Source organism: Gorilla gorilla, chromosome 12, assembly GCF_029281585.2.
Source record: "Gorilla gorilla gorilla isolate KB3781 chromosome 12, NHGRI_mGorGor1-v2.1_pri, whole genome shotgun sequence".
In the NCBI taxonomy this organism is placed as follows: domain Eukaryota; kingdom Metazoa; phylum Chordata; class Mammalia; order Primates; family Hominidae; genus Gorilla; species Gorilla gorilla.
The window spans coordinates 25,126,060-25,150,307 of NC_073236.2; the positions used below are offsets into that span (position 1 = coordinate 25,126,060).

The 24,248-nt window shown below is 45.2% G+C and overlaps 1 long non-coding RNA gene and 1 pseudogene across 1 annotated transcript; one reads left to right on the top strand and one right to left on the bottom strand.

The window, feature by feature from the left end:
• LOC129531436 (zinc finger CCHC domain-containing protein 2-like) overlaps positions 1–24,248 on the top strand; it is a 139,351-nt pseudogene that overhangs the window by 1,145 nt on the left and 113,958 nt on the right.
• Positions 168–10,150, bottom strand: LOC129531437 (uncharacterized). The gene is made up of 4 exons (XR_008676657.1): positions 10,120–10,150; positions 9,045–9,204; positions 2,581–2,747; positions 168–301 (listed from the first exon to the last, which is right to left on the bottom strand). It is a non-coding gene; the product is annotated as an uncharacterized lncRNA (long non-coding RNA).

Below are 24,248 nucleotides of genomic sequence, written 5' to 3' on the forward strand. Positions count from 1 at the left end.
ATTACTAGAAAAGGAAGGAGCCGTGGCCATGCCAGAAGCCGCCGGTGAGGTGAACATTGCAAGGCGCTGGGCTTCGCCTTCTGAGCCGCTCACTCCATACAGGTGGAGGCCCTGCTTGGGGCCTGTGTCGCTGGGGGCCTGCGCGCGGGACGTGGCTGTCCCTGTGAGCTCATTTATGGACACGTGCATGCTGTATGATGTACGCGTGTGTCGCATGTGGGCATGTATGTGTGCACACGTGTGTATGAATGTGCACATGCCTGTGAGCATTGTGTGTGATCGTTTTTAAGAGCCGGGCTACCTGTAACAGACAGAAAAAGACTCCCAGAGCCTTAAATGCCCGTGAAACCTATTTATTGGCGACCCTTAGAAACAAAACCCAGGCTGACGTTTGAGTAGGAGGGCACTGGTGCCTTAAAGAATGATAGGTTAGGTTAAAGATTTCCCGTCTCCAAATTGAACCGGAAGGGCATCCTGGCCATCCACTTAGCCATATGAACTTTTGTCTAAGTGTTTCAGAACTGAAAACGCAAAGTGTTTGGGGCTCCAGCTATTTTGAACAGGCCCCTGCAATCCAGTGCCAAAATTTTGCTGCCAGAAGAGATTACTTTGACTTGGTGTGATGTGTATTTAGATTACAAACTGATTTTTTTTTGGAAGGGAATAGGTTGCAGTCGGGACCAGTCTTGCTGAGTGCCTCTTTGCAGTGTCTTTAAGCTCTTTAAAGTTAAAACTTTGATAAGACTTTGCTTTTATGAGTGGCTGAGAACACCGTCTGGTTTGCTAGGTTTTGTGTGTGTGTGTTTTTAAAGCTGTCTTTCAATCCTGGGTTGTGGCTTTTCCTTTTTAATGTCTTCCTCTAAGAAGTGGTTGTGGTACATACATTGGTTTTTTTGTGTGTGACATTTATCTCCAAGACTATAGTTTTCTTTTTAAGTTCAGCTCCCACCCTACATTTCAGGCTGTGTGCTGCGCAGAGGGTCCTAGGAAATGTAGTTGTTTCTAGTAATCTATGTAAGCCTTAACATGCCAGTAAATTGTCGCCTATTCATGGAATCTCAGTCATTTATGGTCAGTTTCATGTGCTGTTTGTTACTCCTTTGTGTAGATTCCACCCACTAATAATTTCTATGGCTATTGCTACAGTAAAGTCATCTCTTTAAGGGGATTCTTAATGTGTGAGCACGGGTGCATCACTTTATGCAGACAGTGGTGATTATTATTTTGGTTGGGCAGTGAGCTAAATCTGGAACAAAAATGTCTTTTATAGGAGAGCCTTTCTGTCAAGCAGAAATCCCTTTGACGAGATGAAGGAGCTAATCTATTCGTCTCAGCTCACCCCTGCACTGCCCCCCCTCCCCCCAGCCCCAAGGCCATGGGCACTGAATTTACCAGCTGTGCAACCTTGGCCAGGATCCTTCTACCTCTCAGTGTTGTCCCTATTGCAGTGGAGGGGATGTAACCTACCCCACAGGCTTGTGTTGAGGATTACATAGGTAACATACGTGAGCTTCCAGCAGAGGTGCAGTAAATGCTGCTTTCTCCTTTATGGCCTCTCCGGCTTTTAACATTTATTTTTATAGAGGTATGCTAACTTAAAGCAAGGCATGTTTTATAGATTGAATTATTTACATCTTGGCTATGAGCGTTTATGTGTTCTAAATTGGTTTTTGAATAGTTACTTGGAGCTGACAATTTTTTTGTTTCATCTTTGGAAAACTGGAGATTCTGTGACCCTTAATGAGAGGATTATTATAAGGAGTAACCTTGGGCTGTCATTTCTGTATTTCAAAACAACTGTGGTTTCTAGTTTTCCCTACATCCCTAGTGTCACTGCTAAGCTAATTTCAGCCCCATTCATTTAACTTTCGTTTCTGTTGCTGCTTCAAAGCTAAGGCTGACGTTGATGAACCCTTTATTGCTTGGAGCAGGCAACTCAGATGAAATCTAGCATTTAAGTATTTTGCTTTCTTAGTTTCTAAATATTCCTGAAAAAGCAGCCCCATTAAAGCTGTCTGCATTCTTTTGTAAGCCTGTTGTATTTTGTTTTGAACTCTTTGAGCTTAGAGATTTTGTGTTTTTCTTTTAGAGATACAAATGTTAATTGCTTTTTAAATTCTTTATCCAGTTTGAATTTTTATTTCTTAGCCTGGCAAGGTGGCTTATGCCTGTAGTCCCAGAAGTTTGGGAGGCCAAGATGGGCAGATCGCTTGAGCCCAGGAGTTCAACACCAGCCTGGGCAACACAGCAAAACCCTGTCTCTACAAAAAATACAAAAATTAGCCAGGAGTGGTGGCACACACTTGTAGTCCCTGCTACTTGGGAGGCTGAGGTGGGATGATTACCTGATCCCAGGAGGTAGAAGCTGTAGGTGAGGTATGATCATGCCACTTGCACTCCAGCCTGGGTAACAGAATGAGACCCTGTCTCAAAAAATTTTTTTAAATTTATTTTAACTGTATTTTCCAAAATAGTCATTATTTGCAATTCCTTATCCAAACCGTGTTTTTATTTAAAAATTCTTATTATTCTGAGGACTTCTAGAGGTGTAAAAGTGGGGGGAGTATAAAGTAGACATACCTGTGTTTTACTTTCAGAAAGAAAAATGCTTCCAGTAGCCACACTGATGATAGGCTGAATTAGTTGTACTCTGCCTAGTGGCCGGTAATGCTGCTGCTTGCTGCTCCTGCAGTCGCCTGTTCCAGGGTGCCAACTGTGGGGGATAGTTGGCTTAGACTTTCCAATGCCTATTTTACATAAATAAAAGACCATAGTTTTGGAAATAGTTAAATCCTTTGCAGTTTTTTCTTTTTGTCAGTGGTAATAAATATGCTATGGTATGTGCACATGCTTATTCTTATTTTAAAAATAACAGCTTTATTGAAAGAGAATTCATATACTATACATACTTCACCCTTTTAAAGTGAAGTCAGTGGTTTTTAGTATAGTCACATAGCTGTGCAAGCACGACCACTGCCACTGAATGTTTCCATCACCCCAAAAAGAAACCCAGTGCCTATTAGCAGTCGCTCCCCATTCCCCCTCCCCCCAACCCTTGACCACCCCTTTTTGTCTCTGTGGGTGTCTTTTTTGGACGTAGCATGTAAGGGACCACACACCGTGTGGCCCTTTGTGACTGGCTTCCTTCACTCTGTGTGGTGATGTCAGGGCCCCTCCATGCTGTGGGTGTGTCAGCACTTCCTCCTCTTTCGAGACCGAGTGGCATTCCCATGTGAAGAGGCCAAGCTGTGCTCACGCGTTCTTCAGCGGGTGGACCTTGGGGTTGCTTCACATGCTTGCTTGTAGACTTTTGTCTTCATGGTTAATAGGCTCTTTATCTTCATCCCTGTGCACTGTGCCTAACACTTAGAGCATTCTCTGTGGACCGCTGGCATGCGTGTCGGTGCAGGGCTGTCCTGAGGGCTCCTGTTCCACCTGGTAAATTGCTAGGTGTGGTGTGCAGAGCTGTGTAGGTGTGGCCTCAGCCAGCCTGGGGAGCTGCAGTTGGAGGTGGCAGGGAACTCTGTGCTGTCAGTACAGAGCCTCTGGGCTGGTGCCTTTGGTCAGTGACAGGTATGGGGGAGCAGGGCCTGGTGGGCAGGGGCCTGAGCTCCAGCTGTGAGGGCCCTGCTGTTTGTGTTTCAGCATCCTCAGGGTATGGATAATGAACTGCTTCATGGGGCTGATTTTTTTAAGGGGGCACTAAAAAAATGATGTTTTTAAAGTTTTTGGTGCAGGGGTGTGGTGGGGGTGGTGGTCTTTCTTTAGGGATATGTTCTGTGGAACAGTTCTGGAACTCCCTGTGGCTTGCATTGTGAGTACCTGAGGGTAAGCACTGTAGAAACTTCAGATAGACACAAATACTCTGAATAAACGTGCTGAAAATGTCTGTCTAAAGATCAGCAACAGCTTTTGCTTTGTTGCTTTTTGTAAGCTGTTGAAAATCATTGCAGTTCAGAGGTGAAACATGGGATAGTTCATCGTCTGGTTATCAGGCAAAGTGGTTTCTCCCTTAGCCCTAAACTCTGGGCCTAGCAGCCAAGAGTCATCTAGCATTCCATAAGAATGGGCTGTCTCTGGAGCAGCTGTTGTCACTGATGGTTAAAGGAATAGCTGTGACCTAAAAGCACTGTTTTGTCTCCATCTTTAACACTCGTTCTCCTGGGCAGCTGGGAACCGCCTGGTCTATGAACTTGTCTGTGAACTAAGTCTTCTGGCTGTCTTTGTATACGTTGCTTTTTTTTTTTTTATTGCATTACAGGAGATACAGGAGATAATATTCTAGCACATAGTGGATCTTTTTTTATTTTTATTTTTATTTTTTGGCCAGCTGTTACAGGTCTAAAACACTGTGCTCTTTCATAGTACAGTACAGTACATGATATGAGAATTGAGTCATGTGCTGCTTAAGGACACGTATACGTTCTGAGAAAAGCGTCCTCAGCTGATCTTGTTGTGTGAGCACCACAGAGTGCACACACCTGGGTGGCAGAACCCGCTACACCCCTGGGCCACATTGTAGAGCCTGTTGCTCCTCGGCTATAAACCTGTACAGCGTGTTACTGTACTGAATACCGTAGGCAGTTGTAACCCAGTGGTATTTGTGTATCTAAACACAGAATAGGTACAGTAAAAATGCATTGTTAGAATCTTAGAGGATCCCTGGTCCATGTGGTCTGTCAGTGGTGGAAGCATCCTTATGCAGTGCATGACCGTGCTGGGATGCAGTTCTGATTGCTTTCTTGGTGGTAGTATTTTTGTTGATGCCATGATGGAGCTGCAATAGCACTGCCATCTACTGTGTAATGGCTTGGATTCTGTGGTACTTTAATTACTGTCCTTTGCCCTCACATTAAATGAAGGCCATTTACTTTGATATGAGCTAGTTCACACTTGCCTCATTTAGTTGAACACACATTTGAGTTTTGCTGTTTTCTACTGTGTTCTGGAGCACAGTTGTAGAAACTGGAAATTCTGTGTCATATTTGGGTATGATGAGTAATATGATGGTATCATTTGTTCAAGTGCGAAGATAATTGGAGATAAGCATCTGCGTTAGTCTTGTCACTGTGGGTGAAGCTTACTGTTTACTTAGGCTTTAGTTTACTCATTTTCTCTTTAGTCCTGTAAACTTCATCTACCTTTTGGATTAACATGCTTTTCCAGCAAATCTACATGAGTCTTAAAACTTCAGAGCCCAACTAGTAGAATAGAATAGTAAGAGGTACTTGCGCCGGGGCATCTTTTTTTGTTGAATTGATGACGAAGAAATTTTTGTTATGTTAGGAAAAATTTCTACTTTAGCATTCTCCCCCGCCCCCCACCTTAGAGGGATTAGATTTTAGAAAAAGATCCTTTTTTTTTTTTTTTTTTTTTTTTTTTTGAAAAACTGCCAGTTGGAACAGTAGTTATCTTGTTAGTTTAAGTAAGAAGTGTAGCTGCAAGTTACCTAATTAGGGTACATTATTGAAGGGCTTTTGGTTTTGGACTTCAGTCTTAACATACTCAGTTTAGAAATTAGTTTTAGCAAGGTAATTTTTTTCTCCAGTCTCTGTAGATGTTTTTATTGTAGAGAGACCTGACACATTGTAGAAACATTTCCTGTCAAAGGTAAAAAGAGATCATCCAGAACTAACAAAATAGGTTAATTCTTAGCAGTTTCTGTTTTGTTCTGGGTTAAAAGACCTGAAGCTACTTAAAGTGAGAAGACAGAAGCAAGACCGAGTTGCTCTTCTAGCAGCCGTGTGTCATGTCTGATCAGGGCATGATTAAGCAGAACAGGATTTCACATGCCGGCCACAAAGCCCTGGACCTGGCCGCTCACCCTGAGAGGGGCACTGTGGACCCCGCCCGCCATTCACTACCCAGCTTGCCAGTGGGGCGGGTGTTTTGCAGGCTCACAGAAAAATCACTGGCCCTTGAAATGTCTTATCTGGGCCTGGACACCTCCTTAGTTTCTCTTGTGTTTCCTTTCTGTGTAAGGCTGGTCCCTCACCACTGGTTTGGTCACAGCCCTGTTTCCTCAGGGTCACTGGTAGGTCAGCGTTTGAACTTTGTGATTTCTGTCTCCCTCCTTCAGTCCAGTCTTTGACCTCTAGCCTCACCTGACCCATAAACCATAATGGTTCTGATTTGTATTTTCAACAAAACCCCACCTTTAACACCACTCACCTCTACCAGGCAACAAAACCCCACCTTTAACACCACTCACCTCTACCAGCCAACAAAACCCCGGCTTTAACACCACTCACCTCTACCAGCCAACAAAACCCCGGCTTTAACACCACTCACCTCTACCAGCCAACAAAACCCCACCTTTAACACCACTCACCTCTACCAGCCAACAAAACCCCGGCTTTAACACCACTCTCCTCTACCAGCCCCTCTTCTCTTGGTCGCTTCACCACCGAGGCCTCCCTGAGCAGCTAGCAGAAAAGGCCTTCCATCCCGCTGGATGGTGCTGGTCCCTGCGAATAGGTTGCTGTGTGTCTTTCCAGACGTGTTTGTGCACATATATGTTCACACGTTCTTTCAAGAAACCATACACATGCTTAGATACACGTAAGATCTTTCATACACGCTGTTCTTCATGCTGTAACATGGCCACGCTTCGTGAAGTCACTCCTGCTGTCTCTAGTTCCTCACCTTCAGTTATTCCTCAGCCTCCTGTGACCTGCCTTTTGCCTTGAACCTCTTTGACAAAAACAATTTTTACAGAAAAGTATTCAGCAGTCTCTTCAGTGAAGAAAGATTTTAAATCGGTAATGTAACCAGGGGTAGGAAATGGAAAAGTGCCAGAGGCTGCTGCATGGAAAGTCCCTTCTCCCGCAGATGGCAGGGAAGGGCACCCGGGACGTTTTAAGGGTCAGGCAAGGTTCTCCTTTCCCTGGGTGTTGATGACTTTTATTTCACATGTAAAAAACATGTTTCTTACCCTCTTCCCAGCCATCCAGTTCCCCTCTTTGCAGACAGCACACTTCCTCGTAGAACCTTCCAGATAAACCATATGTATTTACAAGTAGGTACCTGATGTCCCACTGCACACACAGGTGCCTCCTGGTCTTCTCTTGGCAGTCTTTCCAGATGAGGCTTCTCTGTCAGTCCATAAAGAGCTTGTTCAGTGGCACAAATGTGTTATTTAATCAGGCCCTGTTGATAACATTTTGTTCCATCGTATTATTACAAACCAGTGCAGTGTCATTTACATATTATATACATATCACCTACATGTTACAGACAACAGATGGGACCTTTCACATTCAGGTAAGTCTACCTGTGAAGTAGAAATCTGGAAGTGGAGTTGGGTCAAACGGTCTGTGCTTTTGTAATTATTTTACCTGTTGCCAAGATCTGCTTTTAGAATTCCCACAGCCACGTACAAGGCCTGTTTCCCTAACCTTTAACGAGCCCAGTGAGTTAGCCACTTGCTGGTTGCGGCCATTCAGTTAGGTGGAGACTTACCCTGGTGTGGTGTAATTTTATCTTAGGAGTGAGGTTGAATATTGTTTCAAGTAAACTATTTCATTGATATTTGGTGAGCTGTTTGTCTCCTTTGCTCATCTCTGTTGAGTTCTTGGTCTTTTCTTTTTTTAATTTTTACTTTATTTGAGACGGAGTCTCACTCTGTCACCCAGGCTGGAGTGCACTGGTGTGATCTTGGTTCACTGCAACCTTTGCCTCCCGGGTTCAAGCAATTCTCCTGCCTCAGCCACCCAAGTAGCTGAGATTACAGGCATGTGCCGCCAAGCCTGGCTAATTTTTTTTTTTTTTTTTTTTGTATTTTTAGTAGAGTTGGGGTTTCACCATGTTGACCAGGCTGGTCTCAAGCTTCTGACTTCAAGGGATCCACCCACCTCGGCCTTCCAAAGTGCTGGGATTCCAGGCGTGAGCCACCGTGCCTGGCTGGGTTTAGTTTTTAGAAACTCCGTAAGTTTCAAGGAATCGTCGTTAGTAGGAATTGCATGTATTTGTTTTCTGGGTTTTTAATCTTGTCTTTTGACTTTGCCATGCAATTGTTTTCTTTTCTTTTTTTTTAATGCTATATTTATCAGTCCTTTTTGGTGTGGCTTCTGGGTTTCGTGTCATAATTCATAATGTATAATGCATTTCTTATACGTATTGTACATATGCATGTATTGTGCATACATAATACACATGACACCCCGTACATTCTAAAGACAGCCCCCTGCAGTGTCGCCTGGTATGGAACTTGTGTCATTCTCTTTTTATATCAGACAGATCCATCTGGAATTGATTTGGTATAAGGTACAAAGTTAGTTTTATATTTTCCAGATGACAGCCCATTTGTCCCAGTGCCATCTGTTAAATAGTCTCTGCTCTCCCTCCCAGATCTGAGCTGTCTCTCGTTTACTCCCACATCTATTTGGGTTCACTTCTGGACCCTGCATTCTGCTTCATGGATGTCTCCATCCAGATGACCTCATGTTGGCCAGGTTCATTGGATACTCTTGGTTTTGTTTCTTACCTCTCGTTTGTTCTTGTGGGTTTCCTACACAGAGGAATCCCCAGGAAGGGTTTTTTTTGGGGGGGGTTTTGTTTGGAATAAATATGGCTGCGAGGCGCCTGCCCCGGATGGTGGCTTCTGCAGCCTGGGTGTGCCGGGCCGGCTGGGATCTCGCTGCCTCCGCCAGTTCTGGCACTGCTGGTTTTCCTCTTCTCTGGACATTTGTTTTCAGTTTCTCCTCTGCTTTCCTGCACTTTTGATGATGTTATTCCTCAGACTTCTCTCCTTTTTCTTCTTTCTTTTTGCTTTATAATTCGTGACCTTTTCAGCTGTGGTTTTGCCAGTCTCACTGATGAGTCCAAAAAACCTAGAGGCTCAACCAGACCTCCAGCTGCCAGTGAAGGTTCCCAGTAGCTCAGTGTGGCAAAGGCAGGTTTCTGTCTTCCAGCCTGCCATGGTTCCCATGTTTCCCCCGAAGTTTGCATCTTAGAAACTTAATCCCCAGTGCAGCAGTGTTGGGATGTGGGTAGGTCACGAGGGCTCTGCCACTGCCATTACAATGAGGTAATATCCTTGTCACCTGAGAGTGGTTTTTGTGAAGGCCGGTGTGGGGCTCCTCTTGCTGGCTTGCTCTCTGGCTCTCTCGCCCTTTCCCCTTCTGCCTTCCACCATGGGATGTCCCAGCAGGAAGGCCCTCAGCAGATGCAGGCTCTTACTGTTGGGCTTTGCAGCCTCCAGAACTGTAAGAAATACATTTCTTTTCTTTATAAATTACCTGCTCTGTGGTATTCTGTTACAGGAACACAAAACAGACCAAGACACCAACCCTGACCTGCTCTGTCCTTCCCTTCTAGTCCCCTCCAGCCAGAGGCCAAGGCCTGTCATAGAGATGCCCTTTTTTATCCCCTCCAGCTGGTCTATGACCAAGTCCTAAATATCTTTAGATTTGTCTCCAGTGACACCGTTACAGCCCCGGTTCAGTGTTCCCTCAGGGTTTCCCTTTCTTTCCCCCTGTACCTTCCTTTCTTCCTCTCCTTCCTTTCCCCTCCCACTTCCCCTTTCTCCCCTGTTTCTCTCCCTACCACACTTGCCATGGTGGTCACATACATGGCACACTTCTCTGGACGCAGGCTTAGATTTGAGGCAGTATGCCAGGGAAGCAGGATGTAGATTAGAATAGTCTTCAGGAAACCAGCATGGCCCCAGCCTAGCCTAACTCCACTTTGCTTCTGGTCAGAAATCCGTGTTAGAATGCAAGTCAGTTGATGTCATTGTTTAAAGTCTACAAGAAACAACTTCGTAGCTGCTCCATTTTATTTTCTAATTAAATAGTTTAGAAGCATTGGTACCTTAATTCTTTTTAGAAATAACACTAATGTGCCCAACTCTGATCGTGACCTAGGTCTAGCCTCATTAACATTCTAGTCTCCTGGCCTGGGTCTGCCCACTGTAACCCTTTTTGGTCTCCCTGGCCTGGGTCTGCTTCCATAACCCCCTCTGGTCTCACTGGCCCCCTCTTAGTCTCTAACATCAGTTCCCTTGTGTCACTGGAATGGTCCTGGTCAAATGCATGCAGGAGCCTCATTTCTGGCTTACGGGTCTTAGCATGATGTGCCATGGCCTTTGTGATCTGCCCCCTGCCTGTCCGTACACACCTCTGTCTGTGGGCGCAGTTCCTCCTACTCACTGTGTTTTCTCTCTCCTGTGTCCTTGGAGAGGCTGTTCTCTCTGACTGGACACTGGTTACCTGTGATACCCCCATCCCCATTATTGGTTCATAGATACCAGTCATTTTGTTGTTGCATCCTTATCCTAGACCTTATGTGCTGTGTTCTATTTCTGCCCAAGACTTTGGCTTTGGCAGAGACTGACTTTTTAAATCACTAGAGCCTAGCAGTTCCTGCCACCTACTAGGGGCTCACCTGTAGAGCATCTGTTAAACCTAGGGGCAGGAGGTGTTGGGTGGATGAAAAGCCGCCATAGTACAAGTGCTTTTTTCCCTTTTGGTTTTTCTTTTCAATGGCCACAGTAGTAACTCCTGTCACCAACTCATACTTTTTATCTTTAATTTTTTCCTTTATCCAATGACTACCTCTCATATATTATGTAGCTGTAGATTCTAGTGAAGTTTAACTTGAATTTGAACATCTGTATTCTACTTTCTTATTTTTATTTATTTTTTTGAGACACTGTCTTGCTCTGTCGCCCAGGCTGGAGTGCAGTGGCGTGATCTCGGCTCACTGCAAGCTCTGCCTCCCGGGTTCACGCCATTCTCCTGCCTCAGCCTCCCGAGTAGCTGGGACTACATGTGCCTGCCACCATGCCAGGCTAATTTTTTGTATTTTTAGTAGAGACAAGGTTTCACTGTTATTAGCCAGGATGGTCTCGATCTCCTAACCTTGTGATCCGCCTGCCTCAGCCTCCCAAAGCACTGGGATTACAGGCGTGAGCCACCGTGCCTGGCCCTACTTTCTTATTTTTAACTTTATATTTTTCAAAAGCTGGCATGCAAGGCCAGGTGTGCACTGGCTCACACCTGTAACCCCAGCACTTTGGGATGCCAAGGCAGGTGGATCACTTGAGGCCAGGAGTTCAAGACCAGCCTGGCAACAGGGCGAAACCCCATCTCTATTTTAAAAAAAAAGAAAAAGAAGAAAAAACTGGCCTACAGAAGCTTTCATTGGGAAAAACTCTGACATGAGAGTTGGGCTTTAGGTTACCTGGGTTGCATGCATACAAGGTTGTGAATGCGTTAGCTGAGAGCTAGGAAGAAGCCACGTGGCATCATGATGCTTTGGTGGCCTCATCTCCTGTGGAGCCTGTGGAGGCATGTGTGTGGATGAGTTGATTTCCATGGAGTAACATTTTTAGTTCTGCATGTAAGTTTGTCTGGATTATATTTATTTAATGCTTTTAAAACTTTAAATCATGGTAAGCCTCGATGTTTTAGTTTGCTATGTAATGTCTGTTTTAGTTTGCTACATAATGTCAATAAATTGAAAAAGTGTTACTCATTCTAATTAAGGTTTCATTTGTATTTCTTTTATACTTTCAACAGTGACATTAGATTAACTCTTAAGAAGGGAGCATTATGGAATCATTTGTTTAATTATTTGGGACATTTGCATAAAAGCATCAATAGAATTACCAGAAAGAAATTATATGCTTAGGTTTCTTTTTTTTCTTTGAGACAGAGTCTCGCATTGTCGCCCAGGCTGGAGCGCAATGGTGCGATCTCAGCTCACTGCAACCTCTGTCTCCCGGGTTCAAGCGACTCTCCTGCCTCAGCCTCCTGAGTAGCTGGGATTACAGGCACCTGCCACCACACCCGGCTAATTTTTGTATTTTTAGTAGAGACAGGGTTTCACCATGTTGGTCAGGGTGGTCTTGAACTCCTGACCTCAGGTGATCTGCCCACCTCGGCCTCCCACAGTGCTGGGATTCCAAGTGTGAGGCACCACGCCCAGCCTATCCTTAGGTTTCTTACTGACTCTAATTAAAACATGTATATGTAGGAACTAGTGCTAGAAGGATTATAGTCTAGACTTGAAAAAAGATTAAACTGTTTGAAATAGGAAGAGATTTAGTGTATGGGGAAGAGGAACAACCCTCACCCCTACTCTGTTTTGGGCATTTTAATAAAATTTAGAAGCTTGCGAATAATGCTAACAACCTAGTTATAGTAAAATTAGTAAAATTGACCAGGCGCTATGGCTCACACCTGTAATCCCAGCACTTTGGGAGGCCGAGGCGGGCGGATCACAAGGTCAGAAATTTGAGTCCAGCCTGACCAATATGGTGAAACCCCATCTCTACTAAAAATATAAAAATTAGCCGGGTGTGGTGGCGGGCGCCTGTAATCCCAGCTACTCGGGAGGCTGAGGCAGGAGAATCGTTTGAACCCGGGAGGCAGAGGTTGCAGTGAGCCAAGATGGCACCACTGCACTCCAACCTGGGCAACAGTAAGACTCCGTCTCAAAAAAAAAAAAAAAAAAAAAAAATTAGTAAAATTAATGAGATACTTTGAAAGCACGGAGTATTTAGGTTGTGCGGGAAGCACTGTGTGGTGTGTAAACTCTACCCAGACACAAATAGATACTCACAGAACTTGCACGCCACCTCTGGGAGATTCTCCTGACTCCGGGTTCCTGGTAGAGTATCTTTCATATGTGAGAACTCAGGCCATTTTCCAGTCGGTTCCCACCTTCACTGCACCCCGACTCCCAGGCCTTTTTTCTATTCTTTTCCTCGATTCTGTTTCTTTTCCACCACTGATCAGTTTCGCCTATTCTAAAACTTCATTTAAGCAGAATCATGGAATTCCTGTTGGCTTCCTTCATTGCGTGATTTTAGTGGCTGGTCTAGGGATGACAGTGTAAATTCTGAACTTTCCACACTGCGTTGTGCCACACGTCGTGCAGTGTGTCATTTCTCAAAACACTTATATGTGTGGGTTGTTTTTTAAATAGGTGGAAGGCTTTTAAACCAGCATACCATTAATATTGTATTGAGGAAGTTAATTTATCATTGTTATTTTTCCTTTTACAATTGCTAATAAAGATATGAGGTGAGGAGCAGCAGGCTACAGAGAGGAGCGATGCCTGGGGGCGTGTCAGTGTTTTAGGCACGTGCAGTGATGGGCAGCAGACTTGGGAGCGATGCGGTGGAGGCGTGTCATTGTTCCCCAGGTGTGATGTGATGAGGGGCAGCAGGCTCAGGGGGATGCGGTGGAGGCATGTGAGTGTTCCCTAGGTGTGTGCGGTGAGGGGCAGCAGGCTCAGGGGGATGCGGTGGGGGCATGTGAGTGTTCCCTAGGTGTGTGCGGTGAGGGGCAGCAGGCTCAGGGGGATGCGGTGGGGGCATATCGGTGTTACCCAGGTGTGATGCGGTGAGGGGCAGCAGGCTCAGGGGGATGCGGTGGGGGTGTGTCAGTGTTCTTCAGGTGTGTGCGGTGAGGGGCAGCAGACTCAGGGGAGCCATGTGGTGGAGGCATGTGAGTGTTCCCCAGGTGTGTGCAGTGAGGGGCAGCAGGCTGCAGGTGGATGCGGTGGGGTCGTGTTGGTGTTCCCCAGGTGCAGGAGGCTGCTCTGAGGGTGTCGCATGTATTTCATTTAATCCTCATAACAGCTCCATGAGTCAGGTTCTATTTTTGTCCGTATTTTAGCAATAAGAAAACAGACACAGAGAGGTTAAGTATAAATAATTTGACAAAGATGACATTAGTGAGTGGCTATTTTTATTATATGAAGTTAAAATTGTTTATGTGTTGACTTCATCATTTAAAGTGAGAGGAAGAACCTGAGGAATATGAAATGAGACGAGGAAGAGAGCCCCAGACTCTGCGGCTGGTAGAAGTAGGGAGTGTGACCTCATCCCCAGCTTCTGCCAGCTCTGCTGATGCCCAGGGCTGCCCCAAGTGCGCGGCCGGCCCTGGGAGGGATCCATGCTCTTGGTGACAAAGCTCCTCTCCCTGCCTTCGCCCCAGCGGCTCGTTTTTATTCATTCAGCACAGAGTGTGTAACTGATAGTCCTCAGTACCACAGTCTAATATTTTGTTGGGGTTCCTTTTTTTCTTTTCATTTAAAGGTAAAACCTACATTTAGTGAAATGCACATATTTTAAGTGTGTCATCTGAGTGTTTTCACCACTTCAGTTTTTTTTGGTTTAGTTTTCTTTTGTTTTTTTTTTTGAGACGGAGTCTCGCTCTGTCAGGCTAGAGTGCAATGCAGCGATCTTGGCTCACTGCAACCTCTGCCTCCCAGGTTCAAGCAATTCTCCTGCCTCAGCCTCCTGAGTAGCTGGGATTAGAGGCACGCACCACCATGCCCTGCTAATTTTTGTATTTTTATTAGAGACAAGGTTTCACTGTGTTGGTCAGTTTGGTCTCAAACTCCTGACTTTGTGATCTGCCCTCCTCAGCCTCGCAAAGTGCTGGGATTACAGGCGTGAGCCACTACGCCCAGCCACCACTTCAGTTTTGACAGAAGCAATAAGCCTTGATGGGGGTTTGTGCAGTATGACCGTTGCCCAGAGAATTCCCTCCCGCCATTTTCCAGTCAGTTCCCACCTTCTCCCACTCCCCACCCCTAGGCCTTAAAAACTCTTTCTCCCTCTGTTCTGTTTCTTTTCCACCATTGATTAGTTTTGCCATTTCTAAAACTTCATTTAAGCAGATTCATGGAATTCCGTTTTTTATCTGTTGGCTTCCTTTGTTGCGTGATTTTAGTGGCTGGTCTAGAGATGACACTGTAGATACTGAACTTTCCACAGTCTGCTTAGAGTTAATACTGTACCCCGCCTTGTGCAGTGTAAGAAGCTGGTCACTGTCATGCAACCAGGTGCCTTCCCGGTCCTTGCTGTGGCAAGTGTACATATTACATCTATGCTATAGACATCACAATATATATAGTATTGTTGTTTGCTTCAGTATGAATGTACCTTTCAAAAAATTACGAGGAAAATATTGTCTTTTATATATACTCACATATTTACCTTTTTTTCCCCAACCCCTAAGAGTGGGGGGACTCTTGCCTCACCTCCCTCTTCTCTCGCTCCTTGTGCCTACTGCCCCCTTGGTGTCCTCTCTGGTTGACTCCAGCCACCCCTCCCTCCACAGGGCCTGCAGCGTCTCCAGGTCCCTGACCCTTGGGTGGCATCCCCTGCCTCTTCCTCAGGGCCCTGCAAACCTCTCCTCTCATTTCACCAGGAGCTTCTTTCCTTCCCATATTTGTGTAAATGAATTCACATATTTTGACTTAATTGTCTCAGAATGGCCCAATTTGTAGTTGGACTTTTCTGATTCTCATAAAATTCAGGAGGTGGTTTTTAATCAGTTAGTTCTGCTACGGCTGCCTCCTCAGAGAAGGGAACAGTTTCTTGTTCTTCTGTTTTTTGTTTTTTAATGTTGTTGCTGAGGACAATTTAATTTGGTCTCTGAATCATCCATGTATCCATCCATCCACCACCCCCACACCCATCCTATCCACACACCCCCATACCCATCCTGTCCACCCACCCACCATCCCCCATCCTATCCACCCCCATCCTATCCACCCACCTGTCTATCCACCATCCATCCACCACTCCCACACCCATCCTATCCACCCACCTACCCATCCACCCACCCACCTATCCTATCCATCCACCCACCCACCCTCTCTATCCACACACCCACCCACCCTGTCTATCCACCCACCCACCCACACTGTCCATCCACCCATCCACCCACCCACCTATCCTATCATCCACCCATCCACCCACCCACCTATCCTATCATCCATCCACCCACCCACGCACCTATCCTATTCATCCATCCACTCACCCACCCTATCCACCCACCCACCCACACTGTCCATCCACCCACCCACCTATCCTATCCTGTCATCCATCCACCCACCCACCCACCTATCCTATCATCCACCCATCCACCCACCCACCTATCCTATCCATCCATCCATCCACCCACCCACCTATCCTATTCATCCACCCACCCACCCACCCTGTCTATCCACCCACCCACCCACACTGTCCATCCACCCACCCACCTATCCACCCACCCACCTATCCTATCATCCATCCACCCACCCACCCACCTATCCTATTCATCCACCCACCCACCCTCTCTATCCACCCACCCACCCACACTGTCCATCCACCCACCCACCCACACTGTCCATCCACCCACCCACCTATCCACCCACCCACCTATCCTATCATCCATCCACCCACCCACCCACCTATCCTATTCATCCACCCACCCACCCTCTCTATCCACCCACCCACCCACCCTGTCTATCCACCCACCCACCCACACTGTCCATCCACCCACCCACCCATCCACCCACCCACCTATCCTAGCATCCATCCATCCACCCACCCACCTATCCTATCATCCATCCACCCACCCACGCACCTATCCTATTCATCCATCCACTCACCCACCCTATCCACCCACCCACCCACACTGTCCATCCACCCACCCACCTATCCTATCCTGTCATCCATCCACCCACCCACCCACCTATCCTATTCATCCATCCACCCACCCACCCTACCTACCCACCCACACACCCACACTATCCACCCACCCACACACCCACCCTATCTACCCACCCAATCTATCCACCCACCCACCCTATCTATCCACCCACCCACCTATCCTATTCATCCATCCACCCACCCACCCAATTTATCCACCCACCCACCCACCCTATCTATCCACCCATCCACCTATCCTATTCATCCATCCACCCACCCACACTATCCATCCACCCACCCACCCACCCATCCACCCACTCACCTATCCACCCACTCACCTATCCTATTCATCCACCCACCCACCCACCCAATCTATCCACCCACCTGCCCACCCTATCTATCCACCCACCCACCCTATCTATCCACCCATCCACCTATCCTATTCATCCATCCACCCACCCACCCACCCTATCCACCCATCCACCCACACTATCCATCCACCCACCCACCCATCCACCCACTCACCCACCCACCCATCCACCCACTCACCTATCCTATTCATCCATCCACCCACCCACCCACCCAATCTATCCACCCACCTGCCCACCCTATCTATCCACCCACCCACCCTATCTATCCACCCATCCACGTACCCACCCACACTATCCATCCACCCACCCACCCACCCATCCTATTCACCCACCCCCCACCCACACTATTCATCCCCCCACCCACACTATCCACCCAGCCACCCACCCAATCCACCCACCCACCAGTTCTATCCATCTACCCATCCATTCTACCTAACCACCCACTCACCACCCATCCATCCATTTATCCATCCTTCCATTCATGCACCCACTCATCCATCATCCATCCCTGCTTCCATCGTTTCATCCACACATCCATCCATCCATCCATCCATCCATTCTTGTGTTGGGTGCTCCATCTTAAAGTTATCAGAAGTGTTTCTGTCCGAAACTGCAGTTGCAGTGGAGAGGTTTTCAGCCCAAGCTTTTCATTCTTTTTGGACTCCCAGTAGACACTGATGAGTTTTCAGGGTCAAAGAGGAACATTTTAATAATGGTATTAGCTGATCATTTTTTGTTTGTTTGTTTTTTATTTTGAGACAGAGTCTCGCTCTGTCTCCCAGGCTGGAGTGCAATGGCACAATCTCGGCTCATTGCAACCTCCGCTTCCTGGGTTCAAACGATTCTCCTGCCTCAGCCTCCCGAGTAGCTGGGATTACAGGCACCCACCACCGCACCCAGCTGAGTTTTGTATTTTTAGTAGAGACAGGATTTCACCATGGTGGCCAGGATGGCTTCGAACTCCTGACCTCAGGTGATCTGCCCGCTTCAGCCTCCCAAAGTGCTGGGATGACAGGCATGAGCCACTGCCCCTGGCCTGATAATTTTCTTTCTTTCAAGATTGGCTTGTTCATGCTCTAAACTTAAGACTCGTCGAGGAAGTAGTATGTCTCTGTATTTTCAGTTGCTAGCACTAGTAGCCTACCAGGACTTGGGAGTTTATGAATATCTGTTTAGCAGACAGTTCATCTGGGCAAAACTTTTGTAGGCAGTGATAATTTTTCCTTTTCTTGAAATATGTTTAGAAAATGGAAATCCTATTTGAAAGCATGTTTCTTACATAGAAGGAAGTAATCTAGTTTTGTGCTACATGCGTTCCTTCTTCTAATGTAGCTTATGATGTATGATTGCTCCTTCATCACCTATCTCCCAAAGACTAAACACTTTCTATTTTGCTGAATGTCTAAGGATATTTGAGATGCTTATGAGGAGGTCTTTTCTGGTATGAGGTTTGACCTAAGAGCGCTGCAGAGAATATATGGTAATTGTTACGGTTTTAGCATGACCAAAGAGAATTTTCTTTTTTCTTTCTTTCTTTCTTTTTTTTTTTTTTTTTGAGATGGAGTCTCGTTGCCCAGGCTGGAGTGCAGTGGCGTGATCTCAGCTTACTGCAACCTCTGCCACCTGGGTTCAAGTGATTCTCCTAACTCAGCCTCCCGAGTAGCTGGGACTACAGGCGCCCACCACCACGCCCGGATAATTTTTTGTGTTTTTGGTAAAGATGGGGTTTCACCGTGTTAGCCAGGATGGTCTCGATCTCCTGACCTCTTGATCCGCCCACCTCGGCCTCCCAAAGTGCTGGGATTACAGGTATGAGCCACCATGCCTGGCTGACCAAAGAGAATTTTCTTTGCATCTGAAGCATATAACTGCAAACCGATTTGTTTGTGGTTGTTAAGTAAAGAGGACCAATCTTTTGTTTGTTTATATGCACTGTTTCCTTTCTCGCCCTAGTTGCATGAGAAACAGAAGCTTCTTAGATTGATCAGTTGCCTCCTTTTGTTGCATTTGAGCATTGAGAACAAGGACCATGAGTTTTCTCCTCCATTGTGGTTTTAGTTTTAACATCTGGCACATAGTATTTAGTAAAGATTTGTGGAATAAGTGAGATAGCGTATTGGGGAAGATCATAAGAAAAACAAAAGATGAATTATTTATTTATAAATTTATTGTTAGGTCTATTCCAAAACTGACTTAGAAAGACAAAATTTTTTCCTGCTGTAAAATATTTGTAAGAACTGTGTTGGGTTGGAGTTTGGGATTCACTTTTCCCATTACAGATGCTTAAAACCTCAGACTTTTCTTGTTGGGTTTCTTTTTGGGGAGGACTTTATTAGGGATACCATTTATAGTAGAAATTTGGAAGACTGTAAAAACCACTTAATATTCCCGAAAGATGGAAGGTTGTTTCTGGAAGCTGTTAGGATTTGTTAAGGCAGAGATAATACATTTTCTTTTCTTTTTTGAGACGGAGTCTTTCACCCAAACTGGAGTGCAGTGGTGTGATCTCGGCTCACTGCAACCTCTGCCTCCTAGGTTCAAGCGATTCTCCTGCCTCAGCCTCCCCAAGTAGCCAGGACTATAGGTGTGTGCCACCGTGCCCAGCTACTTTTTGTGTTTAGTGGAGACAGGGTTTCACCACGTTGGCCAGGCTGGTCTCGAACCTCTGACCTCACGTGATCCCCCCGCCTTGGCCTCCCAAAGTGCTGTGATTACAGGTGTGAGCCACCATGCCTGGCCAGTAATACATCTTTAGAGAGATCATTTTCCTTGGAACATAACTGAAAATGGTAGGATGAAAAGATGTGTAAAATGTAACTGAAGGTGGAAAAATCTTGTTCTGAATCTCTCACTTTCGTTTGAGTTAAATATTATTTTTATTCTTGAAGGAAGTTCTGGGAGTTTGTAGAAGTAGCCAGAAAATATCTTTAGAATATAGTGCTCTATGTGATATCCTGAGACTTTTTTTTCTTTTTTTTTTTTTGAGATGGAGTCTCTCGCTCTGTCGCCCAGGCTGAAGTGCAATGGTGCAATCTCAGCTCACTACAAGCTCCGTCTCCTGGGTTCACACCATTCTCCTGCCTCAGCCTCCTGAGTAGCTGGGACTACAGGCGCACACCACCACACCCAGCTAATTTTTGTTGTATTTTTTAGTAGAGACAGGATTTCACCATGTTAGCCAGGGTGATCTCGATCTCCTGACCTCGTGATCCACCTGCCTTGGCCTCCCAAAGTGCTGGGATTACAGGCGTGAGCCACTGTGCCTGGCCTATCCTGAGACATTTTTGACAGTGCTGCAAACTATTACTATTTTTTCAGGTAGAAATATTTTATTTTATGTTGGAGATGGGCTCTCGCTTTGTTGCCAAGGTTGGTCTTGAACTCCTGGCTTCAAGTGGTCCTTCTGGCTTGGCTTCTCAAAATGCTGGGATTACAAGGCTCAGTGAACCACAGTGCCTGGCCTGGAAATAATTTTTACTACAGATTCTTTCCTCTTTAAATTAATATTATGGGTTATGAAGCTCCTTTTGTATAATAATATCCAATGTATGTTGTCAACCAGGGTATTGCTTTGCTTTTTCTTTAAAAAGGAGAAAACATGTAAGGTAGAGGAAGTGTAGTTTACTCTTAGGCATTCAGACAGTTTTTATTATTGGTGTCTTAGAAAACCCCAAACCATTTGCTGAAACCAAAAACTGTATTTTTAAAATTTTAACACTTAATTTTTCTCCTGTGCCTTCTGCGAAGTTTTTAGGTGTAAAGCATGCATAAGTAAGAGATTCATTTAACAAACCATTATTTTAGGAAACAAATATGAAAAAGCGTTAAAACCATTCTTTTTTCTCTCCTAGCATTTTTGAAACATTGGGGTGGTTGGAGTGGTTGGATTTTCCCTGGAATTGAGTGAGAAATTCAGAAGACTGAAGCCCAGGCTTACTGTCTACCTTTCACGGAGGCTTAGCCGTGAGAGGACAGAAGAAGGCACGTGGTGAATCATGACAGCAGACAAAGACAAAGAGAAGGACCAGGACCGAGACTGGGACTGAGAGAGAGAGAAAAGAGACAAAGCAAGAGAGAGTGAGAATTCAAGGCCACGCCGGAGCTGTACCTTGGAAGGAGGAGCCAAAAATTATGCTGAGAGTGATCACAGTGAAGACGAGGACAATGACAACAATAGTGCCACCACAGAGGAGTCCACGAAGAAGAACAAGAAGAAACCACTGAAAAAAAAGTCTTGTTATGAAAGGACAGATACCGGTGAGATAACATCCTACATCACTGAAGATGATGTTGCCTACAGACCAGGAGGTAAGGAGGCTTATTACGTTTGGGTCTTGCCTGTGTTTACAGTGGGGGAATGATCTTAGCATTATGGTGAAATAAATACGCTTTGTACACTTTAAGGAAGGCTTGGAATCTAGAAGAGTAGGAAACTTAATTTGGTAAACATGTGACCCACTTTTGGTCAGTTAGGTTTACCCACTTCTTGCTTGTGTCTGCCTTAATTTGGTCTTGTGTCCTGGTTTATGCATTCACGAGTTCTTTTCTTATTTTCCTATGCTGCTTGTTCTCTAACTTGACCATCTGCTTAGTATTTTTTTGTCTTTTGAATTCATGCTTGGTTTTTAATCTTCAATCATAAATGAGACTGTGGTGACCCTGCAGAATTGACTGCTTGGTGGAGACAAGTAAACCTTAAGATTCTTGGAAACAGGAAATTTTACCTTGGGACAGGATCGACCAGACTCTAGAGAGGTACTTTTTAAAAATGGTCTTTAGGCCAGACATGGTGGCTCACGCCTGCAATTCTAGCACTTTGGGAGGCTGAGGCGGGTGGATGACCTGAGGTCAGGAGTTCGAGACCAGCCTGACCAACATGATGAAACCCTGTCTCTACTAAAAATACAAAAATTAGCTGGGCTCGGTGGTGTGCACCTCTAATCCCAGCTACTTGGGAGGCTGAGACAGGAGAATTGCTTGAACCCAGGAGGTGGAGGTTGCAGTGAGCCAAGATCGTGCCACTGCACTCCAGCCTGGGTGACACAGCGAGTCTCTGTCTCAAAAAAGAAAAAAAAAGGCCTGAAGATCAGAGATTTATTGCTCCTGCTAACTTCCTTTTCCAAAAATTTGAGCTTCAGGCTCTCTAATCAACGATAATAGAAGAAGTCATCTAACCTGCTTGGTTTTCCGGAAAATGTATTATGGTCATGCCAGTATATTGTGGCTTACAGCATTGCTCAAAAAAAGACAGACTCAACTTTTAGATGAGATCAGGGAAACAAGTGAGTCAAAACCTGTTGAACACTAGCAAAGCCTTTCCTTTTCATTTGATGTATTGTGTGTATTAAGACACCTTTTTTAGGCTGGGCACAGTGTAATCCCAGCACTTTGGGAGGCGGAGACAGAAGGATTGCTTGAGCCCAGGAGTTCAAGACCAGCCTGGGTAACATAGTGAGACCTCATCTCTACAAAAAATTTTTACAAATTAGCTGGGCCTGGTGGCATACTCCTCTAGTCCCAACTACTCAGGAGGCTGAGGCAGGAGCATCACTTGAGTCTGGGAGGTCGAGGCGGTAGTGAGCCATGATTGCACCACTGCATTCTAGCCTGGGTGACAGAGCAAGACCCTGTCTCAAAAAAAAAAAAAAAAAAAAAAAAAAACAAGATATTTTCTTACAGAAGCCAGTAAAACCTAGGTGAAATCATTTTGTTTGAGTTACTTTTACTGTTGAAGAGTGAAATGAATTTCGTATGAGATGTAATTAGCAGATTAAAGCTGCCCATTTTTATGTTTTTCTGAGAAAGAGATTAAAATACTTTACTGTGTTATGTCCATAATCTGGAACAATCATTTTACTGAGGAATGTTGTTACTGTTCTGAACTTCACATCAAGTTCCAGATTTTCATTCTCCCACATAGGAGTTTTTTAAATTTCAAAAGATGTCAGTGGGGCTGAGCACATTGGCTCATGACTGTAATCCCGGCATTTTGAGAGGCTGAGGCAGCGGGAGGATTGCTTGAGCAATGTGGAGACCTGCCTGGGCAACACAGTGAGACCGTATCTCTACAAAACAGTAAAAAATTAGCTGGGAGTGTGATGAGACTGTAGTCCCGGCTACTCAGGAGGCTGAGGTAGAAGACTCTCTTGAGCTCAGGAGGGCAAGGCTGCAGTAAGCCCCATTCACATCATAGCACTCCAGCCTGTCCAGCAGAGCAAAACCCTATCTCCACCCCTCTCCCCACCCCCACACAAAAAAGTCAGTGCTAGAACTTAATACAGACAAATTTGCATTCACAAGTACAATTTCTTGGTTGAAGATTAACTGAGAAGGTATTCGTGTGATACAAATTGATCAGAGTGGAGGTTTTAGAGCAGTTAGAAATCTGCTGTGAGGATTAAATGATGTGTGTAGGTTACAGTACTGTCTGTATTTATCTTTGATTTAGACTCAGCTATTGGGCAGTACGAATTTCTTAGTGACTGAAGAATCTCTCAGAGTTACCACAGATTGCTTGTTTAGGGCGTATGCACATCTAAATCATGGGAAAGGAACAAAATATGTTAACTCTTTTTTTATTATTATTATACTTTAAGTTTTAGGGTACATGTGCACAATGTGCAGGTTTGTTACATATGTATCAATGTGCCATGTTGGTATGCTGCACCCATTAACTCGTCATTTAGCATTAGGTAGATCAGCACTTTGGGAGGCCGAGGCAGGGGGATAGCTTGAGCCCAAGAGTTTGAGACTAGCCTGGGCAACATAGTGAGGCCCTGTCTATGCAAAATGAATGAATGAATGAGGCATTATGGTCACCGTTACTAGATTTGATTGACTGTGCCTTTACTTTTCAGTAAATAATACATAGACTTTCCTGACCTAAGCTTTATGATGATCTCAGGTTGTGATATGGGGGTAGGAGGACGTTAACTCTCTCTATAGCCACTGCTTTCCTTAAAATCATTGCTTTTTATTTAAGTGTCTTAACATGGCATTTTAAAAAGCAACCTTGGCCAAGCATGGTGGCTCATGCCTGTAATCCTGACACTTTGGGTGGCTGAGGTGGGAGGATTGCTTGAGCCCAGGAGTTGGAGACCAGCCAAAAAAAAGAAAAAAAAGCAATGCTTTACACTCCAGTCATTGAGAGCATCAAAAATTATTTTCCAACCACTGCCATGTCAAATGTAATTTAAGAAAGCACCCTTCTTCCCTGAAGAAAATGCAATTTGGTTTACTTTATTCCATCTCTGATTAGTGGCATTGGTTTTGTTTACAGTTAGAAAATAAAATGTGTTTAGAGTACAATTTAATGGCAAATTGTCTATAAGAGATTAGTTTTCTTTCTCTTTTTGATTAGCTGAAAAGGTCATGGTAGTAGCATGTTCAAGCTAGTCATCTTTGCGTATTTATTTCCTCACAAAATATTTATTACA